General features: G+C 49.8%; 1 protein-coding gene across 5 annotated transcripts in view; it reads left to right on the top strand.

The window, feature by feature from the left end:
• The first annotated feature begins 12,224 nt into the window (after nt 1–12,224).
• The window catches only part of FOXP2 (forkhead box P2), a 264,727-nt gene continuing 255,916 nt past the window's right edge, over nt 12,225–21,035 (top strand). For 4 of the 5 annotated variants that reach the window (XM_078860981.1, XM_078860983.1, XM_078860977.1 and 1 more), the window contains exon 1: nt 16,649–16,697. The gene's annotated coding sequence lies outside the window, so the exon portion shown is untranslated. Of the gene's footprint in view, nt 12,238–16,648; nt 16,698–21,035 lie in introns of those variants that run through there. The other variant, XM_078860978.1, reaches the window with a different exon arrangement.

Here is a 21,035-nt window from a genome sequence, read left to right as displayed (position 1 = left end):
CTAATTAAACGGGGGTCACGAGATCTCGACCACCCTGTACATTTAGAATACCGGTATAAGAGACACAGCTTATGACCTTTGATCATCCAGAACGCGCCCGATCTTTCCAAAGCTCAGAAGCTAAGTGGGTTAACAACAATAAGAATCACAATATTCTTGGTTCTTTCGGTAAAGTCACGTAGAAGGGAAATACATTTATTAGTATTTTATTATGTTTTATTTGTATTATTTTATTATTTCCCTTCTACGTAACTTTACCGAAAGAACCAAGAATATTAATCCCTGCAGTCACGAAAGCTTTCAATCAAAATAATCACAATGTAAACTTGTAACGCGCCGCACGATATTCACTCACTCTCCGATAAAGAACGTCGGAGACGCGAGGAACCACAGGCGAGCGGGAAGACAGCGGCCACGTGGTCAGCCGCCGGCAACTGTCCTTGCCAAGCTCTGCGGTCCTCTGTATATACGAAGTTGTTGTTGACCAATTAATGAGGACATATTTACACGCGGGAGGAAACTGGAGCTACCCAAAGGAAAAACCCCTACACGTGCGAGGGAGAGACACTGTATCCCCTACAGATGGAACAGTTGGAGACCACATTCGGTGTGCTGTCTTCACCCGGCACACCAGGGTACGGGCTTCTCGACGCCCACGGGGAAGGGAGTTTCACACCGTGTCTGAGATCCTCCAAACCCCATCTGCCTCCACATCGCTGATGAGAGCCAACTACACCGCCCGGCGAAACCGCCCAGGTTGAGCAGCGCATAGCGATGAGAAGCCCCAAACATTGCCGAGTAAAATACATTCCTGCGGAGGGAGCTGCTAAAAAACGTTGGGTTTCTCGGTCAATGGCCAGGGTAAACGGCGGCGTGGTGTATTCCGCAAATATGCCCGACTGTGAGGGCGGGCACAAGCCGGCGTGAGTAGGTTAAACGTTGAGTTTTATAAGGGCACCACGGGGTGACCAGCCCCTCCACACCCAGCCTCTCCCTCCCCACCCAGCCCCTCCCTGCACGACGGACACAATAATCCCCTGTGGGCTGGTGTAACCAGGAGGTTCCTACCAGTACTATTGTATGCTTCTTTTTCTTCTTGACCAGGGGTCGCCAACCAACAAGAAGATCAATTTTTTTCGCATTCGGTAAAAACAACGAAATCTTTCAAGATCCGCAATGCAATATGAATACGAGAAGGTGGCCCTTGATAAAGAACTGTCACGAAGCAGTCGTTCAAGAGACGCATGCGGCTCCGATGCCGCAGGTTGCCGACTCCTGCGGCCATGGTAAACTGGACTTCCATGGTAAACTAGACTTCCATGGTGAACTGGACTTCCATGGTGAACTGGACTTCCGTGGTAAACTGGACTTCCATGGTAAACTAGACTTCCGTGGTAAATTGGACTTCCATTGTAAACTGAACTTCCATGGTAAACTGGACTTCCATGGTCAGGGGTCAGCAACCAAACTAAAAAGAATAATGCATTTTTTTGAATTCGGCAAAAAAGAACCCCCCTCCCCCTCAATGTCAAAAGCCGCACTGCAGTTCCTTAAAGAGTCGGGTGCGGCTCCGAAGCCGCGGGTTGCCGACCCAACCTTGACGAATGTTTTCGAGTTTTGATGACCTCCATCGGTGAACGCGCCCGTTGCCTTGACGAGGCTGCCTCGCTAGGTTTGTCCACGCGATGGCGCTGCTGCTGCACTGAGCTGGCAATGTATATTGTGCACGCGCTCAGGACACCAGGTGGTGCTGGTGGATCGAGATCCATGAGAGCATCGTGGCCATGCACGTTCAGACAGGGTCCGCGACCTCTGCCTGCCCCCTTGTGTCAATCCACTGCTGAATGAGGGCCTCTTCACGCCGTGCGTGCGTCCTGGGGTGTGTGTGTCGGGAGCGGTGGTGTAGCGGTTAGCGCACTGCGCTTTGTAACTGGCAAGCCCGGTTCGATTCCCGCTCACGGCCAACACCGGTGACGATTATCTGAACCGGTCCTGGGCCTCCCCTAGGTCGACTTAGCCTCAAATGAGTGCCTGGTGTGGTGTGTAAAAATCGCCATTGGTGAGACAAAGGCGGCCGGGCGTGGTGCTGGCCACCCACTCCCTCGTGTATCGTTCCGGCCTTCATAGGCGCTTGCTAACAACACTTGCCCCTACAGTCTGTTAAGGCTATACGGGGGATCTTTGACTTTGACTTTGTCTTTGTGTGTATGTGTGGGGGTTATTTAATCATACTTCACCATGCGGTTTCGCGGTGGTTGTTAAAAGTGGGGAGCTGTAGATGTGGCAGCATAGACGTGCAATACAACAATGCCATTTTGCTGTCATTCCACGCTGACCACCACGTAACCCAACAGCCACCCAGAGTCAAGGGATTCACTTGAGTCGGGGTGTGTCCGGGGTCAGAGGACCCGGAAAATAATTCGGTAGCCGGCACACCACACTTCACTTTGACTCTCGCTATGGCAGGCAGCCACGTGCTAATTCCAGTCCACCAGCGACCAGGAAAATACTGCGCGAGATATCAAGTCCGGCTCATGATAACTGGGTCGTGTGCGGTTCATGGTGCACCCCATCGAAGCGCTTTCCAGCAAAGCCGTAAATATGCTCAAAATGTCCCCCCCCCCCCCTCAATATATTGCTATAAAATAGATTTCTGTTTATATGATTGTGGTTATGGTTGTACTTTATTAATCCCTAATCTCTGCCATTGCATACAATGAAACAAGAAAAAGTTAAAAAAGAAAAAATCAGAGCAATGTAATACAATACACTATTAGACAATATTGTAAAAAATAAATAAAAAGTCCATCCCGTGTGTTCGTGAATTTTTAAATATTTTAGGCAGGAAATTCGTTTTCAAATTTAATTTTTTTTTCTGGGGGGGAGGGGGACCCCAGACCCCCTGGAAGATTTGCCCCCCCCCCCACAATGTTGACTCCATGGCTACGGCCTTGCTTGCCAGGAACTAAGCCCTTTGCTTAGCGTCCGAGATCGGACGAGGCCAGAGTGCATCCCCGGCTGATGCTGCCAACGACGCGTGTCGAACGCCAGTGGGACAAGGAATCCCACCACTGTGTACTTCACCGTGGCTTCCAAGCCAAAGCACACATTCGTGGAAACTCCTTACCCGTGGGCGTAGAGGTCGCCATCTGACCTGGCTTGGCTGAGTATGGCATTACAGTACAGCAAGTGGGTTGATTTGTTTTAATTTTCACGGGGATTTAGTGTTTTTCGTTCCTCCCTCGCAGGCGTGGGCTTTCTCCCTGTAGTCCGGGTTACTCCCACACGGATACACACTTATTTAACGGAGTTGTCCAAACATTCTCATGTAGGACCGCAGAGCTTGGGAAATTGTTAGCGCTGGTTTCTAGTTGATTTTCCACCTGCCTGCCTCTAAATGATCCCTCTATCTGATCATTAACAAACACTTCACGTTACAAATTCTAAATTTTTAATATTATTTTGCATCTTTGAAGCAGGTATACGATAAACGTGCAAGTAATTTCTCGTCGGTGATCGCCATTTTTATTTTTTTATTTCCCCAAACGCATCACTTTGGTTGATTGGATTTGTGTAATTAGCTGTCACATTTTAATGGACTGCTATCTGCTGCTGTTCTCTTTTCCCCACTGCTCAGGTTGCAACACCAGCCAGGTCTAGTTTCATTCTTAACGGCTCTGCATCCGTGCAGCATTGCGACATTGCAACACGGTCCTGATGGTCGGTCACATATTAAGGGCGGTCGGGGTCTTAATGTCCTGAGGCCTTTACAAGTTTAAGGGCAATGAGTGACCGAGTGCCCATATATATATCCCAGCACCGTTTTGTCACCTAACGCCTATCCCATTTAACCCCTTGCCATAAAGCGTTGACCCTAAAACCCCACAACACCGTATGACATGTAACCCTAACTCCGAGCTACACGCCATCATTCATTAATGGAATTGGCCGAACCACCCCAATGTGAGGCTCTCCTGCAAAAAAAGATATTATTCGGGTACGTGTCATTGTTTTGTTATGCACAAACACAGGCATAAACGGCATTTGAAATTATTGTCTAATCTTTTCCAGGATCTGGTTTAGAGTACCGTATGTATGTATGTGGTGTCAAAAGTGGAAACACCTATTTTCTAAATCAGACTCGCTCACGTGGTTGGTTGACCTCAAAATTGTCCATTAAATTTTGTTCCTATTTATATTCATGATTAAAAAATAAAATCTGATGAGATAATGGAGCTGTAACTCTTAAATATCAGTTGCCTCTCCCATTTTTTTTAATATGAGGACGATTGAGGCATCATTCCACGACACACGAATTTTATTTCCGTGTAAACATTAGGGGCAGATAGGGGCATATAAGTCCCTTAATTTTGTTTCAACGACTGATTTCGTTTATTTGACGGTGGCCATTTGTACCATCTGATCCAGGAAGGTTATTTTCATACTTCAAATGCCAGTGGTTGCTTCTTTCACACGTGCCATTTGGAACCATGTCATCTTAATTTTCGTGGATGCTGTATGTGAATGTCTCTCTGCTAGAGAGATCTGCGAAAAAATTGCTTCGCAATTGCTTTGCAATTTAAAAAATAATCATTCTCGCTCTATCAAGCGTTTTTGTTTCATCTTGCCAAGGGCAGGCATTTGTCATTAACTAATCATAAACCTCCCCCCATTCCTACTCTCGCACTGCCATTGTCTATTATGCTATCTTCATCGCTACTGTCTTTCAAATTCACTCTTTTTTTGACCAACTTCCGTTCGGTGAATGTGTTAACTTGTTTGGAAAATCGATAGCACGGATGAGAATACATACATACACGACCTTCCCCCAAACAAACTGATGATTCTCGCGAACAAGTGAGACGTTTCCACCTAAGATATACGTTGTCGAATACAGTACATGCACTGTATTTGGGAGCGAGGGAATTCATGTTTCGTCTGAGAATCCCGTAGCGGACTCTATTCGACCACACTTAGAACGAGGGCCATATTGTGAGAAAAAAAAACGACGGGAAACGGATCTCATCCAAACGCAAATTACGTAGCGACGATACTGCTGCTGCTGCTGCGACTCCGTCGGCCGTTGTGCACAAGCCAGAGGTCGCAACCGGGTACCCGATACCCGGCTACCCGTACCCGGCCGGGTACGGGTAGCCGTTTGCGACCCTGGTGCGGCCGGTTACGGGTACGGGTAGCCCTTGAGTCACTGGTGAGTAACCGTTTGTCACTCATTTCGGGTAGGGTACGGGTACGGGTAGGGAACGGGTACCTATTTGCGACCCTGGTGCAGCCGGGTACGGGTAAGGAATCAAAACCCGTTTGCGACCTCTGGCACAAGCACAATTCGCAAAAGATGTCTCAACAAGTTCGTTAATAAAAAAAAACACATCTGGCCTTGAAAGAAAACACTATCTAATATTTGACGTTTCAAGCAGTGGTCCTTCATAAAACGTAAAACCATCCAATCATAGGCCGTTAGAATCAGTACGCTAATGCTGTTAGCGAGTAGCACCTATGAAGGCCGGAACGGTACACGAGGGGGTAGGTGGCCATCACCACGCCCGGCCGCCTTTGTCTCCCCAGTGGCGATGTTTACACACCGCACCAGGTACTCATTTTAGGCTGAGTCGACCTAGGGGAGACCCAAGACGGGTTCATATAATCGTCACTGGTGTTGGCCGTGAGCGGAACTCGAAATCGGGTCACCGGATTCGCATACTTGTCAACCCTTTATCAGTGCCCTAGCTTATTACAGACCAATTCAAACCGTATTGGTCACCCGGTGCCCTTATACATCTCAACGTCCCATCACAAGGGAGAAACACAAACAAATAGACAAAAAAACATTTTTGCCCGGATTGAAACGGCTGCATGCAGCATGGACCTGAAAACTCAATTTCCATGTACAAGAATGCGGGTAAAACGTTGTATGGGTTGACAGCTATGGGTTCGTAGCTCAGCGTGCCTATACTCTCCACGACCGCTCCCCACATCCCATCCGTGCAGATATAAAGAAGGACGCTTTTGTTAAAACAACGCATTAATCAGAGGACACGACGCCACTGGTGACCGTTAACGAGGGAACAATTCCGCGTTGGGAAACGGAATGTAATTGTACCCAATGTATTGGAGTAAAAAAAAAACACCCGAGCGATTTTGATAATTCTGCGTTAGAGAACAATGCGATGTAGAACACCATGTTGTCTTCGGCAACACAGTAAGGTTACTATTTTTTTTCACAGGGGGGGTGGGAGGGGGGGGTCTCTATTTAATCACAACACGCGGGTACACGTGGGACCGTATATCGTCCTACGTCAGGACGTGAAGTCAAATGTATAGGGGATGCCCGGCAGTGTTTAATTTCGCAAACGAAATATGTGACGACATTGTGAATACGAACGAGTGCTGACAGCCCCCCCCCCCCCTTCATCATTTAGACAGGAGCCACTCGCCAACAACATGTGGTGACACCACCAGTAGTAGAAGACTCTTTGATTTGCGAGCCTGACTACTGATGAGACGCAAAATGTGGAAACCGGTCCACGGATTGCGTGCAAAAACAAGAGCTTGCTGAATTTCTATTTAAAGCTTTCGTGACTGCAGGGATTCATCTTCTTGGTTCTTTCGGTAAAGTCACGTAGAATGGAAATAATAAAATAATTAAAATAAAACAATTCTCACGACGTTTCGGCCACAACGGAAGCAGCCGTCCTCAGGTGAAGAACAGGTCTGTCTTCTCGACAGACCTGGTCTTCACCTGAGGACGGCTGCTTCACCTGAGGACGGCTGCTTGCGTTGTGGCCGAAACGTCGTGAGAATTGTTTTACGACAGACCTGTTCTTCACCTGAGGACGGCTGCTTGCGTTGTGGCCGAAACGTCGTGAGAATAGTTTTATTTTTATTATTTTATTATTTCCATTCTACGTGACTTTACCGAAAGAATCAAGAAGAAGAGCTTGCTGGTTTACCAGTCGAGAAGGGTCGTTGTCCGAGGGTTTTATTGGGGTTGTATGTGGTGATAAAAAAAACAATGAGATACTGATTTATTTACTATTTTAGCATTCCGTTTGTTAGTTTTTTCCAAGAGATAAAGCCCTAAAAGGCTGTTAATTATTATCTTCATTTTTTTTAAGAGGTGGCGTGGTGGCTCAGTGGTTAGCAGCACCGCGCAACGAACCCCGCGGTCTGCGTTTGATTCCCGTCCACGGCTTACCGGTCCGGCCTCCCACCACCCCCCTGTTACCAACCCACCCTGGCCAGCGCTTGGAAGGATCGTCAAACCAATACCAAATCCCCGTCAATCGCCACTAAGTGACGGGGACGTCACCACGGCGCTCGTGCCAGGCCAGGTGCACCTTGAGGCTGCCACGTGAAATGTCGAAGGCTCGCTGAGAGGAGGTCTCGGGACAGACCCAGCAGTGGCCATGAGTTCAAACAGACCCCCTGACACAGACACAAGAGGAGGCCCTCATCCAGCAGTGGATTTACAACAGGCCTTACGTTTATTTAAAGCCGGCGTTGGGAACGTGCGCCTTACTGAGGATCGCGTGTGACTTTAAATAACATTGGAACACACACACATCAACCACATAAGGGGCCGTTCATAAATGACGTCACTCGATTTTGGACGATTTTTTACCCCCCCCCCTCGTCACACGGCGTCACAAAAAGTCAGACCCCCCCTTAAATATGACGTCACGAAGCTCTGCCCCCCACCCCTCCAAAATAAAACATGATTCAGATCGCTTTAAACTATTGTCATTGTAGTGGGTATTAAGTGCGCTGCACTCTGATGTTGTAGGAGAAAACATTTATTAAGAAGTCTATTTAATTAAGTAGAATGTGTTGTCTATATTTATTTAAAGTTGCACATTTTGATGTGACGTCGCATATTTCTCAACCCCCCCCCTCGTCACACATCGTCACAAATGTCTGACCCCCCCCCCCTAGGTGCGTGACGTCATTTATGGACGGCCCCTAAGTGACTAATCGCGCTAAACATTTTCCTCTCTCGTATCTGATTAGTGCGGCTTCGGTGCCTGCAGTGATTCACATACATAACTAAAACTACACTTTTTTACATCTTACCAGGTAAGCCCCACTGAGATATACAGCTCTTTTTCAGTAGGGACTTGGCCACGCATGATAGCTCATTAAAGCGGCTTATCATCACGTGGACATTTATAGCTTCCAAATACTATAAGCGCACGTTCATTCTGAATGTGGAGGGAAACACCGGAGGACCCGGAGAAAATTTCACGCGGGCCACGGGGAGAGAGTGAACATGCAAACTCCAAATATACAGCAGCATTGAACCCACCACCTCCTGTATACCAGGCGAGGTAGTTAACATCTCGCCACGCTTAGCGCCCGATATTGCAAAGCGGTCCGCCTCGCGTGTTCGCGGTCCGATTTAACTGAAGCCGCGGCTTTGCTACTGGCTCGCGATGCTGTTAAGTTTCCTCGGGGTGGATTTTAAGTGAACCTTGGTAATCGACACACCTCGCTGTTACAGCCAAACGTCGTTTCCAATTCGCGGCGGGTTTGCCCAGCGTAATCGAGCAGCAGCAGCAGCACAAACAAGTCGTAACCCTCCACCACCCGACACGGCCAATCAGTAAAAAAGTGTCACGTTGACAAAAGACAAATAGTTCACTGCTTTAGCCCACCGGTGTGTTGAAGCGTGAAACCACAACATTTACCATTTTTGAGTACGCCGTTTCTGGCGAATTGCCCGATGATGCTGGATGCAATTACCAGTGAAACGTCGTACTCAAAAACGGCGTACTCAAAAATGGTAAATGTTGTGGTTTCACGCTTCAACACACCGGTGGGCTAAAGCAGTGAACTATTTGTCTTTTGTCAACGTGACACTTTTTTACTGATTGGCCGTGTCGGGTGGTGGAGGGTTACGACACATTTATAAATAACGCGATCTAAACCCAAAAACGTTGATTATGAATAATATTGGTCGCGAAAGCTTACCACGTGTTAGACAGCACAAACAAGCTTGGCGCGCGTCGTATACCGCGACTTCACGAGACGTTAAACTAAGACGCAATCCAACAATTCTGTAACCCGGTGTCAACGACGTCGCGTGCACACTCGTGCTGGAGTTACTCTATCGCGCAACCGGATTGCAAGACGCACCCCCGGCGTTTCCTTTGATGAGAATAAGAATAGATCACGAGTAACGTGCGTTTCATAACGCGGAGAATTCGGCGGTTTCGTTTTGTTTATTTGATCTTAATCCTGAAATATTAATGGTCTCGTTTTAGTTTATTTCGGCCACCCGCACCTCCACGGCTTGCTTGCTCGCCGTACAGTAGGCTAACAATGGCAAGCGCCTAGGCATGTGTGGGTGTAATGTCACACAAAGGCCAAGATCCCCCGTGTAGCCTCGGCAGACTGTCGGGGCAAGTGCTGTCGGCGAGTAGCTCGCGCCTGATGCAGGTCGGCACGGCGCACGTGGGTGTGCCAGTACCGCGCCCGGCCGCCTTTGTCTCCCCTAGTGGCGATGTTTACTACACACCGCACCAGGTACTCATTTGAGGCTGAGCCGACCTAGGGGAGGCCCAAGACCGGTTCAGATAATCGTCACGGGTGTTGGCCGTAAGCAGGAATCGAACCCGTGTCGCTGGGTTCGTAGCGCAGCACGATAACCGCTACACCATCGCTCCCCCCCCACACACAAACACACCAACACACATACACAGACAAACACACCAACACACACAAACACACCAACACACACAGACACACAAACACACAGACCAACACACCAACACACACAAACACACACAAACACACACAAACACACCAACACACACAGACAACCACACACCAACACACACCAACAAACAAACACACCAACACACACAAACACACCAACACACACACAGACAAACACACCAACACACACAAACACATCAACACAAACACACACCAACACACACCAACACACAAACACACACAGACAAACACACCAACACACTCCAACACACAAACACACAAACACACCAACACACACACAGACAAACACACACCAACATACAAACACCAACACACACAAACACACCAACACACACACAGACAAACACACATCAACACACACACACAGACAAACACACCAACACACAAACACACCAACACACAAACACACAGACAAACACACACAGACACACAAACACACACAGACAGCGTGCGGTGGATCGGGCGTCCGTCTGCATTGAACCGCTGTTATCCGTCATTTGCATCTCTCCTCTCGGCATCCTCCTTTGCATCCATCAGCCGATCCGTCATCCCGTGCACGCGCGTAGAGGGGGGAGGGGCAGTGCATCCCATTTAGCCTCCATCCATCCAAATCACAATTAAGCGGGGGGCCAGGGTTGTACAGTGTTAATTAATTAAATAGCCAGCCAGCAAGCGAGCACGCATGCGTTGTGTTGTGTGTGCTTTGCACGCCCGAGGCTGGACGAGAGATATCCCTCTCTCGGTATCTTTGCCCTGTCGTGTGTCCGTGCCACGATCTCCAGCAAGTTTGTCTCTGCGCAGCACTCCCACGCTGTCGTCCTACACGAAACAACGGCCTCACAAAAGGCGAACTGCTGTTGTATTGTTTGGACGCAACAGTTTATGCAGCTCCCCCCCCCCCGACCCCTCGTTCCCTAACCCAATGGCGTAGCTTGTATGGTGGCATGGGTCTTTGGCCAGTGGTGGAACGAGCGTGGGGCAGCCAGGGAGTGCCTTGACCCCCCCCCCTAGCACCCATCCCCTTCCTTTGGTGGCCAAATCTACGAGTCGGGGAGCCACCCTTGACATCCACCATGAGATATGTTTTAAAACAAAAGTGCAAAAGCACTACAGAGGGATCACATTTCAAACGCAGCGCCCCGACAGCATTAAATGTTGGAGACCGTGAGAGCAGTGACCTGGTTAGGCGTGAGGAGCCGCGACATCTAAGTAGCCGAGGTGCGACCGTGTGAGACAAAACATTTAATATTGGGGTCCCCACCGATTGCCGCACCCGCTGAGCTGATAATGAAGTTACAACGCCTCTGGTCTTGGTGCAAGGAATTAAATGGGGGGGGGGGGGGGGCTCTCCTCTCCCCCTCTGACTCAATTACTCCATCCCGCAACATCTTCATCATCAACACCACACGCCTGGGTTCCTCTTGAGCCGTGTGTCCCGGGCGCAGTTGCACCGCCTGCGTCCTCGAGAGCTACTGACCCTAAACCGGTCGGATGTCTGGAGTGAAAGCGACACGAAACAAAGCGCATGGCTTTGGGCTTTGTTTGCGACACCCGCGCGCGCGTGTTTGTGTGTGAGAGAGAGAGAGAGAGCGGGTGGGAGGGGAGAGTGGGAGACGAGAGAGTGGTATGGGATGGGAGGGGGGGTTGTAAGTGAGAGTGGGAGAGGGTCTGGGTGGGTGGGGGGTGAGAGTGAGTGAGAGGGGTTGAGAGTGGGAGGAGGGAGCAATGGGAGAGTGAGACTGTGTGCGTGTGTGTGTGAGAGAGAGAGAGAGTGGGGTGGGTGGGTGGGAGGATGGGTGGGTGGGTATAGGATGGGGAGGCTGCCCCGGTGCTCATTTCCCAATGATGCACGTTGTTTACACAGCAGGTGGAACTGACGTCAGGCACGAGGCGATGCACGCCCAAAAATAACAATTATACGAATCCGCGCAATGAGTCCCAGCTCCGGACATCTCCTCCACCCCACCGACCTCACCCCCCCTCCTCCTCCAACCCCAACGCCGTCACCAGCCGGGACAATGAACCCCCTCGGATCCGGCCGGCTCGCTCCGTCTCCCAGCGTAGCAACCCAGCCCTCTCTCCCAACACACACGCGCACACGCGCACGCACGCACGCGCATCAGGACATACAAAGAGAGAGCTTCGTTTGCTTAGTTGGAGTTGGTGGTGGTGGTGGCGGCGGCGGCGTTGCGCGTGGCTTTTGGTGAAGCCGTCGAAACTGCGCGGCGAGAAGGGGGAGATCTTCACACGCAGCAACAACCTCAAGCGGTTGTCCGATCCTTCAGTCGCTCAACGGAGGAGGAGTTGGTCAGGGCGGGGGTTACATCCATTCAAGCAGAGAGATTGAATGCGCGGAGCGATATATCGCCTATCTCCCCGCCTGTTTGAGTGTTACACACACACACGTGTGTGCGTGTGTGTGGTTACTACCCAGCGGCACCAAAAAAGGGGGGTTGGGGGGGGGTGTACAGCAAATGCACTTTGGTAAGTTGGCGACCGACTCTTTTATTTTCTTTCTGTGTTTTGTTTGTTGCCTTGTTCTGTTCGACGGCGAAGGCAGACCGAGAGAGAGAGAGATTAGTTAGGAGGAGGAGTAGTAGCAGCGGCGGCGGCGGAGAGCCGAGCAGGGAGGGGAGCAAGGATGGAGAGACGGTGTCGATGTGCAACGACGCGCTGTTGGAAAACTTGTGCCGTGCGCGTTTGCGGGGGAGGGGGCTCCGCCCTTACAGAGAGACTCTCTCCACGCCCCCCCACCCCGCCACTAAATTCGTGGCTTTTTAAACGATAAAAATAACACGCGTGCAAATGTTTCGTGAGTTCAGGTGTTGGTGCATTGGTGCCGCGGTAGTGTAGCGCCTTTTGCCGAGCACCCGGGCGACTCGGGTTCGATTTCTCGCTCGCGAATCCGGTGCTGGGTCTCCCCTAGGTCGACTCGGACTCAAACTAGTACCCTCGTGTGGTGTTGTAAACGTCTCGCCACTCGGGAGACAAAGGCGGCCTGGCGTGGTGCTGGCCACACCAACGATCCTCGGTGTACCGTTCGGGCCTTCCAAAGGTGCTTGCGACTCGCTAACAGCACTTGCCCCAACAGTCTGTTAAAGGCTACACGGGGGATCTTTGTCACTACACAGGGAGCGATACTTCGCTATCTTCATGGACCGTACGAGAACGATGTGTGTGTGTGTACATACACAGCATCGGGCACTTGGGGAGACAAAGGCGACCGAGCGTGATGCCCGGCCACACCACCACGCGTGCGCTGTTCCGGGCGAGCACTTGCCCCAACAGCATCTGTGTTAGATACGGGCGCTTTGTCTTTGTTACGACAGTGTGTGCGTGTATTACAGCTCGCTAACAGCACTTGCCCCAACAGTCTGATAAGGCTGCACGGGGGATCTTTGTCTATACATCTCTGTGCTGGCAACGCAACAGCCCTCGACGCTTGCCTGTTTGTGTACGAATGTTGAACTTCTTTCGCACCGTACGTGCTCATCGGAGGTGCGTGGTTGGTTGCGCACGACGAATCCGGCGACCCCAGTTCGATTCCCGCTCACGATCAACACCGGTGACGACTAACTGAACAGGGCATGGGCCTCCCCTAGGTCGACTCGGCCTCAAATGAGTACCCAGTGCGGTGTGTAGTAAACGTCGCCACTGGGGAGACAAAGGCGGTCGGGCGTGGTGTTGGCCACCCAGCCCCTTCGTGTGCCGTTCCGGCCTTCAATAGGTGCTCGCTAACAGCACTTGCCCCAACAGTCTATCAAGGCTATACGGGGGATCTTTATATTTGGAGAGGGCGGAGCGGTGGCGCATCGGTTTGCACACCGCAAGACAAACTCGGATGTCCGAGTTGCAAGCGGAACAAAGACAACGATCGCCCGTGTAGCCTCAATATAATTTTGGGGCAAGTGCTGTCAGCGAGAACACAAAAATAAAGCAAAGACAAAGAGCCCCCGTAAAGCCTAAGTATACTTTTGGGGCAAGTGCTGTTAAGAGATCACCTAAGAAGGCCGGCACGGCACACGAGGGGCTGGGTGGCCAGCAGCAACCACGCCGGGCCGCCTTTGTCTTCCAAGTGGCGTTGTTTTACACATTGTACCAGGTACTTATTTGAGGCCGAGTCGACCTAGGGGGAGCTCCAGGGACGGTTCAAATTGTCGCCACTGTCATTGGTTGTGCGCGGGAATCGAACTCGGGTCGCCGTGCGCAGCGCGCCAACCACTGCGCCACCGCTCCCCACGTGCTCACACAATCTCACAAATGTGCACATCTGCACACAATTTGAACCACCATTGGCCGTGTGGCGTGCCAAGTGTTTCCCAATTATCAGGCGCGTGCAGCGCATCGCGAACTTAATCGGCGCCTGCAACGATTCGAGTTTGCGGGTGGCGACTCTCACCCCCCCCTCCCACGGGAGGCGAGTTACTCGGTTTACTGATAACGGGAGGCCTTGCATCGATTGCTTTGTGTTTTACCACGAGAATTGCAGCAGCGTTACAGGGTGCTCCAGATGACTTGTGACTCCCCCATTTGTGGAAAACTTAATGTTTTGTTAAAAGTAAGGTTTATTAATACATTAATTAATAATAAAAGGAACAACATTTTGCGGTTAATTAATTGGGGGGGGGGGGGGGGTCACAAGACATCTGGAACACCCTGTAGAACAAATAGATGTTTCCCCCCCCGCCCCCCCAATTGTTCCACCAGTAGTTATGATGAAAGTGTAATGGGTTCAACCGAGTCGCAGCCGTAGAGTTGGAGGCAACACATTTATTCAGTTCCAACACACGGGGTAACTTTCCCCTTAACAGAATAACATCCTCTGGTGGTGACCACCAGGCTAGCTACATTAATTACAACGTAACTGGTGTAGTTAGCCAGGTGGTGACCACCAGGCTAACTACACTAGTAACTACACTAGGTACCACGTAACTCGCTACCGGGATCACAGCTTCAGCCCGGTTCCACGTGTTGGAGACTCGTTGAACGGAGTGTAGACGAAGGGTTTCTTCCAGGATGAACAACAACGGCGGTCCCTCTCGGGACCCTGCTAATATTCTCTGCGGCGTGGCCGGCTTCGCCCTTGGCCACGCCCACCTTCCAGAATCCTCGGGAAGGATCTGGGTCCCAACCACGTGACCACCCCTAGCCCCCACTTGGGGCCCCTTTGTAGACTTAACCGGTCACGTGCCCTCCCGGGTCAACCAGAGTGCCATGGCCTTTAGTAACCTCATTCCTCCGACCGGCACTCGCACACCCTGTCCTGTAGGGGCTGGCACTGCACGCAAGGCGAGGTGCCATCCAGCGCTGTCAACCAGTGCTCACCGGGCCCCTCTAGGGCCGGCACTGCACGTTGACATCCAGCGATGTCACTCCAACAGCATAAACAACTCGGCTTGTCTTAACCCTCGTAAAACATTAAGATTCACATCAGCCACTCAGTCGAGACCATTCGTATGCGTATAGTAGTGCACTGTCTGTGAACTCTTCACGTGGGTGTGAGATAATGTCTGCAAGTTGTGTAAATGCGAAGGCCTTGTGGATAGATCTCGCGTAGCAATAGTCATGATCAAAATTCGGCACGCTCAATCCACCGATGGATGAAAGCCTCTTCAAGCCGCATGATAACTGCTTCACAACCAGATGAGAGCCAATTGGGACTCAGGATATTTACTTCAAGGAAGACTTGGGGGAAACGGAGAGTAACACATTTATCAGTTACATTTGCTTACAACAGTTGTAAACATCAGGTAAGGAAATAAGAGGGCGAATCGAAACACGGCACAGCAAAGCTGAACAAGTGCAACGATTGTCTCGTGAGTTTCAGGGATTATGAGTTATTCTCTATATGGAGTACAGGATATCATTGCCGTCCTGTGTGTGGCTGTTACCGTTCTGTGTCAATCCACTGCTGGATGAGGTCTTCTCCACGCCGTGCGGGTTAATGGTCCATACCTCGCAGCACTCGTTCAGTGCAGGTTGGTGAAAATATGAGGAAGCATGCTGACATGGGCGGGGGGGGGGGGCATAGAAAGTACACCACAACAGTGGGGTTTTAAACTTGATTTGAAGCTTTCGTGACTGCAATAATGACTCTTTGGTTCTTTCGGTAAAGTCACGTAGAAAGAAAATACATTCATTAATAGAAAACGACGTTTCGATCGCAACACAAGCAGTCATCATCAGTTAGAACTAAATTTGAGAGAGACAAAACACAGACACGGAGACACACAGACAGACACAAGCAGAGAGAGACAACACAGAGACACAGAGAGAGACACACACAGAGAGAGACACAACATAGACACACAGAGAGAGACAACACAGAGACACACAGAGATAGACACACAACATAGACACACAGAGAGAGACAACACAGAGACACAGACAATACAGAGACACACAGAGAGACACACAACATAGACACACAGAGAGAGACACACAGAGACACACAGAGAGACACACAACATAGACACACAGAGAGAGACAACACAGAGACACAGAGACAATACAGAGACACACAGAGAGACACACAACATAGACACACAGAGAGAGACACACAGAGACATACAGAGAGACACAACATAGACACAGAGAGAGAGACACACAACAGACACAGAGAGACACACAACATAGACACACAGAGACACAGAGAGAGAGACACACACCAGACACAGAGAGAGACACAGAGAGAGAGAGACACACACAGAGACACACAACATAACGTCGTAGCAGCCTACAACAACAACCTGTTTGGTGCTGGGTCAACCCATGCACGAACGAAGCTTTATTCGCATCCGAGATCTGACGACGTTACTGCGTGCATTCCTGGTGTGATGTTGCGACCATTGCCGATCCAGTACATTGATTGCATCGTCGTTGTTGTTGTTACGCAGGTTTTACACAGCAACTGTGCTGCTTCTGGTGCCGGAGCCCAAACGAAGGTAACCGCGGAGCTTCACGACTCGGCGTGCAGTGTCAGAACATGTTTGAGTGATAACAAATGTATATGTTTAGTATGTTTAATTTGTAAGTTGGCGTTTTCTGATCCACGTTCCGATTGACCTCTGGCGTGACTCTGTGTCGTACGTACCGGCAGCGTGGATTTGCCACTGTTTGTCAATCCGCATGTTGTAATTTTGACACGACCAATATCAATACTAGAATGGGTTTTTTTTGGAGGGGGTTAGATCGCGTAAATATAAACGTGTCGTTAAACCCGCCACCACCCGACACACAGCCAATTAGTAAGAGGGTTTGCCACGTGAACAAAACGTGCCAATTCGTTACGAGTACAGCACACCGGTTGTGTGTTGGAGACGTCACAATTGTAAATGTGGTTGGGTTTACTCTCTCAGCACACACCGGGTGTGCTGTACTAGTAACGAATTGGCACGTTCTGTTTACGTGGCAAACCTTTACGAATTGGCCGTGTCGGGTGGCGGCGGGTTTAACGACACATTTATATCCACGCGATCTCACCCTTTTGGCGTCCTCTGGTCTAACACCTTTTGAGACGAGGCTCAAAAGAAAGCTGTCTCTGGTGTGGACCAATCGGTTTCAAACACAATGCATAGATTATCAGAGCATGCGTTTTGTTTGCATTCTGACCACAAGTATTGTGGTTAATGCAGACATGATTCCATGTAAAAGGTTTCAGTTTGGTGTTTTAACATCTTAACACCTGTTTTGTTGCCAGAAAAAAGGGGAAAACCTATTATTGCGGAGCGTCCATAAAGTTCAGATGCGTCCGTCATAGCAAGCGGTCATACACGGCTGAGGAACGTTTTTGTTTATAGGGCCCGGTCGCATGTTAGTTTAGAATGTCAAAATATTTTTTCCCCTTAAAAGCTCGTGTCGCGCTTACGTTCTTTGACGAAATAGAGACGCTGGTCTAGTTAAATTTACAAAATGGATAAGCCGCCGAGGGTATCTGTCTCTGCACATACAACTCTGAGAGTTGATGCGGTTCGGGCGTTAAACAGACAAAGCAGTTTGAGAGATAAATAAACATCGTAAAGTTAGTTTTTCACTGATGGCCTTTGTTTAGCGTTTGCCTTTGGTTCAGCTATTTGCTGTGTTTCGTAAGATACTGCTGCTGATGCACTGTCTTCTGCTGCTGACAAACGTTGCCTAAAACAGCAGTAACAATAACAATCGCAGCAGCAGCAGCAATAGCAGCAACAGCAGCAATAACAGCAGCAATAACAGCAGCAAAAAATACAGCAACAGCAGCAACAATAGCAGCAGCAGCAGCAACAGCAGCAATAGCAGCAACAACAACAATAGCAGCAACAGCAGCAACAATAGCAACAGCAGCAACAGCAGCAACAATAGCAACAGCAGCAACAACAGCAGCAACAGCAGCAGCAACAGCAGCAGCAACAGCAGCAACAATAGCAGCAGCAACAGCAATGGCAGCAACAGCAGCAACAATAGCAGCAGCAACAACAGCAGCAATAGCAGCAACAACAGCAATAGCAGCAACAACAATAGCAGCAACAGCAGCAACAACAGCAGCAGCAGCAACAGCAGCAACAATAGCAGCAGCAACAACAACAGCAGCAATAGCAGCAGCAACAACAATAGCAGCAACAGCAGCAACAATAGCAGCAGCAACAGCAGCAACAATAGCAGCAGCAGCAACAACAGCAGCAATAGCAGCAGCAACAACAATAGCAGCAACAGCAGCAACAATAGCAGCAGCAACAACAACAGCAGCAATAGCAGCAGCAACAACAATAGCAGCAACAGCAGCAACAATAGCAGCAGCAGCAACAACAGCAGCAATAGCAGCAGCAACAACAATAGCAGCAGCAGCAACAATAGCAGCAGCAGCAACAACAGCAATAGCAGCAGCAACAACAATAGCAGCAGCAGCAGCAACAACAGCAATAGCAGCAGCAACAACAATAGCAGCAACAGCAGCAACAACAGCAGGAATAACAACAGCAGCCCTATAATCCCTTAAATTTTGACTGAAAACTTTCGTGACTGCAGGAATTAATATTCTTGGTTCTTATTTAAAAAAAATTGTTTTCCGTGGGTTTTTTGCTTTTACTAATTTCAATTGATTTTTATTTCTATTTAATTTTACTATTTTTATTGTGTTTTTTTGCTTTTATTATTTTCAAATGTTTTTTTTATTAAATAGTTTATTTTTTATTTTTGGTTTTATATCTACGTGACTTTACCGAAAAGAACCACGAATATAATCAATCCCCTGTTTCTGTATGCACGTTGGCCATCTATCCCTCCATCCAAGCGGATTTTTTTCTTCCAGGGTAGCCTCAACCACCGCTTTAGCTGCCGAGATCTGATGATATGGGGCGCACATTGAAGCTGATTTGGTTATTGGAAACAAATACATATTTATACAACTAATAATAGCAATGTAAATCCCCCCCCTTATCCCGACCTAGTTAAGACCCCCACAACATTCCAGTCTGATAAAAATCTTCCACTTGTGCTTGCTGCTGCTGCTGGGTGGGGAGGCCTTGGGGTCACCTGAGGACACTGCCGCGCGACCTGAAGGAGCGTTGGCGGGCCGCGCCTCGCTTTGACAAAGACAAAAGTCCCCCGTATAGCCTTCGCACACTTTTGGGGCAAGTGCTGTGAGCGAGAGGAGCCACTGCACGCGACGGGGTGGGTGGCCGGCACCGCGTCACCGGGCACCTTTGTCTCCCGAGTGGCGATGTTTTTGCACGGAATCGGGATGTTTGTACTGGAAGAAATCCGATGAGTTGTGAAGCTCTCTTTCATAGTTGTCCAGTAGGGGCTGGTCAGAAAGTTACCACACCAGGTGCTCATTTGAGGCTGAGTTGACCTACGCGAAGCCCGGGACCGGTTCAGATAATCGTCACTGGTGTTGGTGGCCGTGAACAAGGAATCGGACTCGGGTTGCCGGGTTCGTACTGCAGTGCCGCCAAGCACTGCGCCACACACGCGCGTCCAGCAAAGTGATTGTATCATTCTGGCTCGCCTCGGGCCAGCATGATACGGCGAGGGCCCACGTCAACTTTGCCACCTTTTCACGAACCCCCACCGTGAAAGTTTTCCTTGGAAGCTGAGGGGTAAGGGACCTTTTTATTGGGGAGGGGCAATGCGATGGTGGGATGTTACGGGTGTCCAGCTTGGATTGGGAGCCGTGGGGGTCACGGCCCACGGGTTACGGAGGGCGCGTAGAGATCAAGGGTTACAGCAGGAGTGCGGCGTGCGTTAAATGGTTGCAGGCATCGGAAGTGGTTGAGGAGGGGGGGGGGGGGTGTGGTTGGCATGGGGGCATGGGAGTACATTTCGTTCTTCTGGATTCATTTGGTAAAGGTTCAGGGACCGGGTTGAACACACACTGGGGTTTTAAGACGGGGGAAATATTCCTAGGCTCGTTGCAATCAAAATGTTTTCGCACGCGTTGTGTAACTGGCCATACTTGTGTAATGACGACTTCGACGCACTTGTCTTGAGATGGTTTCTTTATTTAAGGAGCCACGTGCTCACACTGGAACAGGCGGAGACCCCCACTACAACAGCCCCGAGTCTCCCGCGCATCTCTCTTTTATATACGGTCCGAGGCCACGCCCCTATTCCCGAACCTTCTCGCTGGTTCTAGACCGCTCGCTCTACCAGCTGACTGCACCGTCCTCTTCCGTCACCTGGCCACGCTCCCATTCTCGATCATTCCCCTAGCCACCAGTCCATTCGTACTGCAAGCTGACTCCCCTGTCATTACCTCCCGTGGCCACTAATCCCTTCGTACTGTAGGCTGACTCCCCTGTCATTACTTCCCGTGGTCACTAGTCCACTAATACTCTACTTACATTACACTTGTAACCAACCATATCTGCGCTCCGCTCAATTAGAGGCGAACTCCTCGGGTTTAATGCTTTCTGTTGCACAGAAGGAGAAAACAACTAAACGTATTCTAATTAAATCCCCCTGTTTTTCTGGGATACACTGAGTATCTCAAGATTGCATTTTTCCCACGCAAAATCGTTTAGCTGTAATCAACCACCTTTGGGTGTCCCTCTGCTGTCATTTTCTCTAACAGAGGCATCCTCATTGTAATTGGAATGAATCTGTCATGTGAGGCTTATAAAATATTAATGTACACGTACATGTGTAGAGCTCTTTGTTGATCTACTGCTGGATGAATGCCTCCCGAATGCGTCGGTAGTGGCAATTGTTTTCACCGTACTTCACCACGCTGGTCAGTGTAGGTTGGCGAAGGGGGCGGTGAGAGCAGGCCAGTTCATTCAGTACTTGCCGCTGATGTTAGCCGTCGC

Source organism: Lampetra fluviatilis, chromosome 11, assembly GCF_964198595.1.
Source record: "Lampetra fluviatilis chromosome 11, kcLamFluv1.1, whole genome shotgun sequence".
NCBI classification, from domain to species: domain Eukaryota; kingdom Metazoa; phylum Chordata; class Hyperoartia; order Petromyzontiformes; family Petromyzontidae; genus Lampetra; species Lampetra fluviatilis.
The sequence above is the reverse complement of the archived record's forward strand: the minus strand, read 5'-3'. Positions and strand labels throughout refer to the sequence as shown.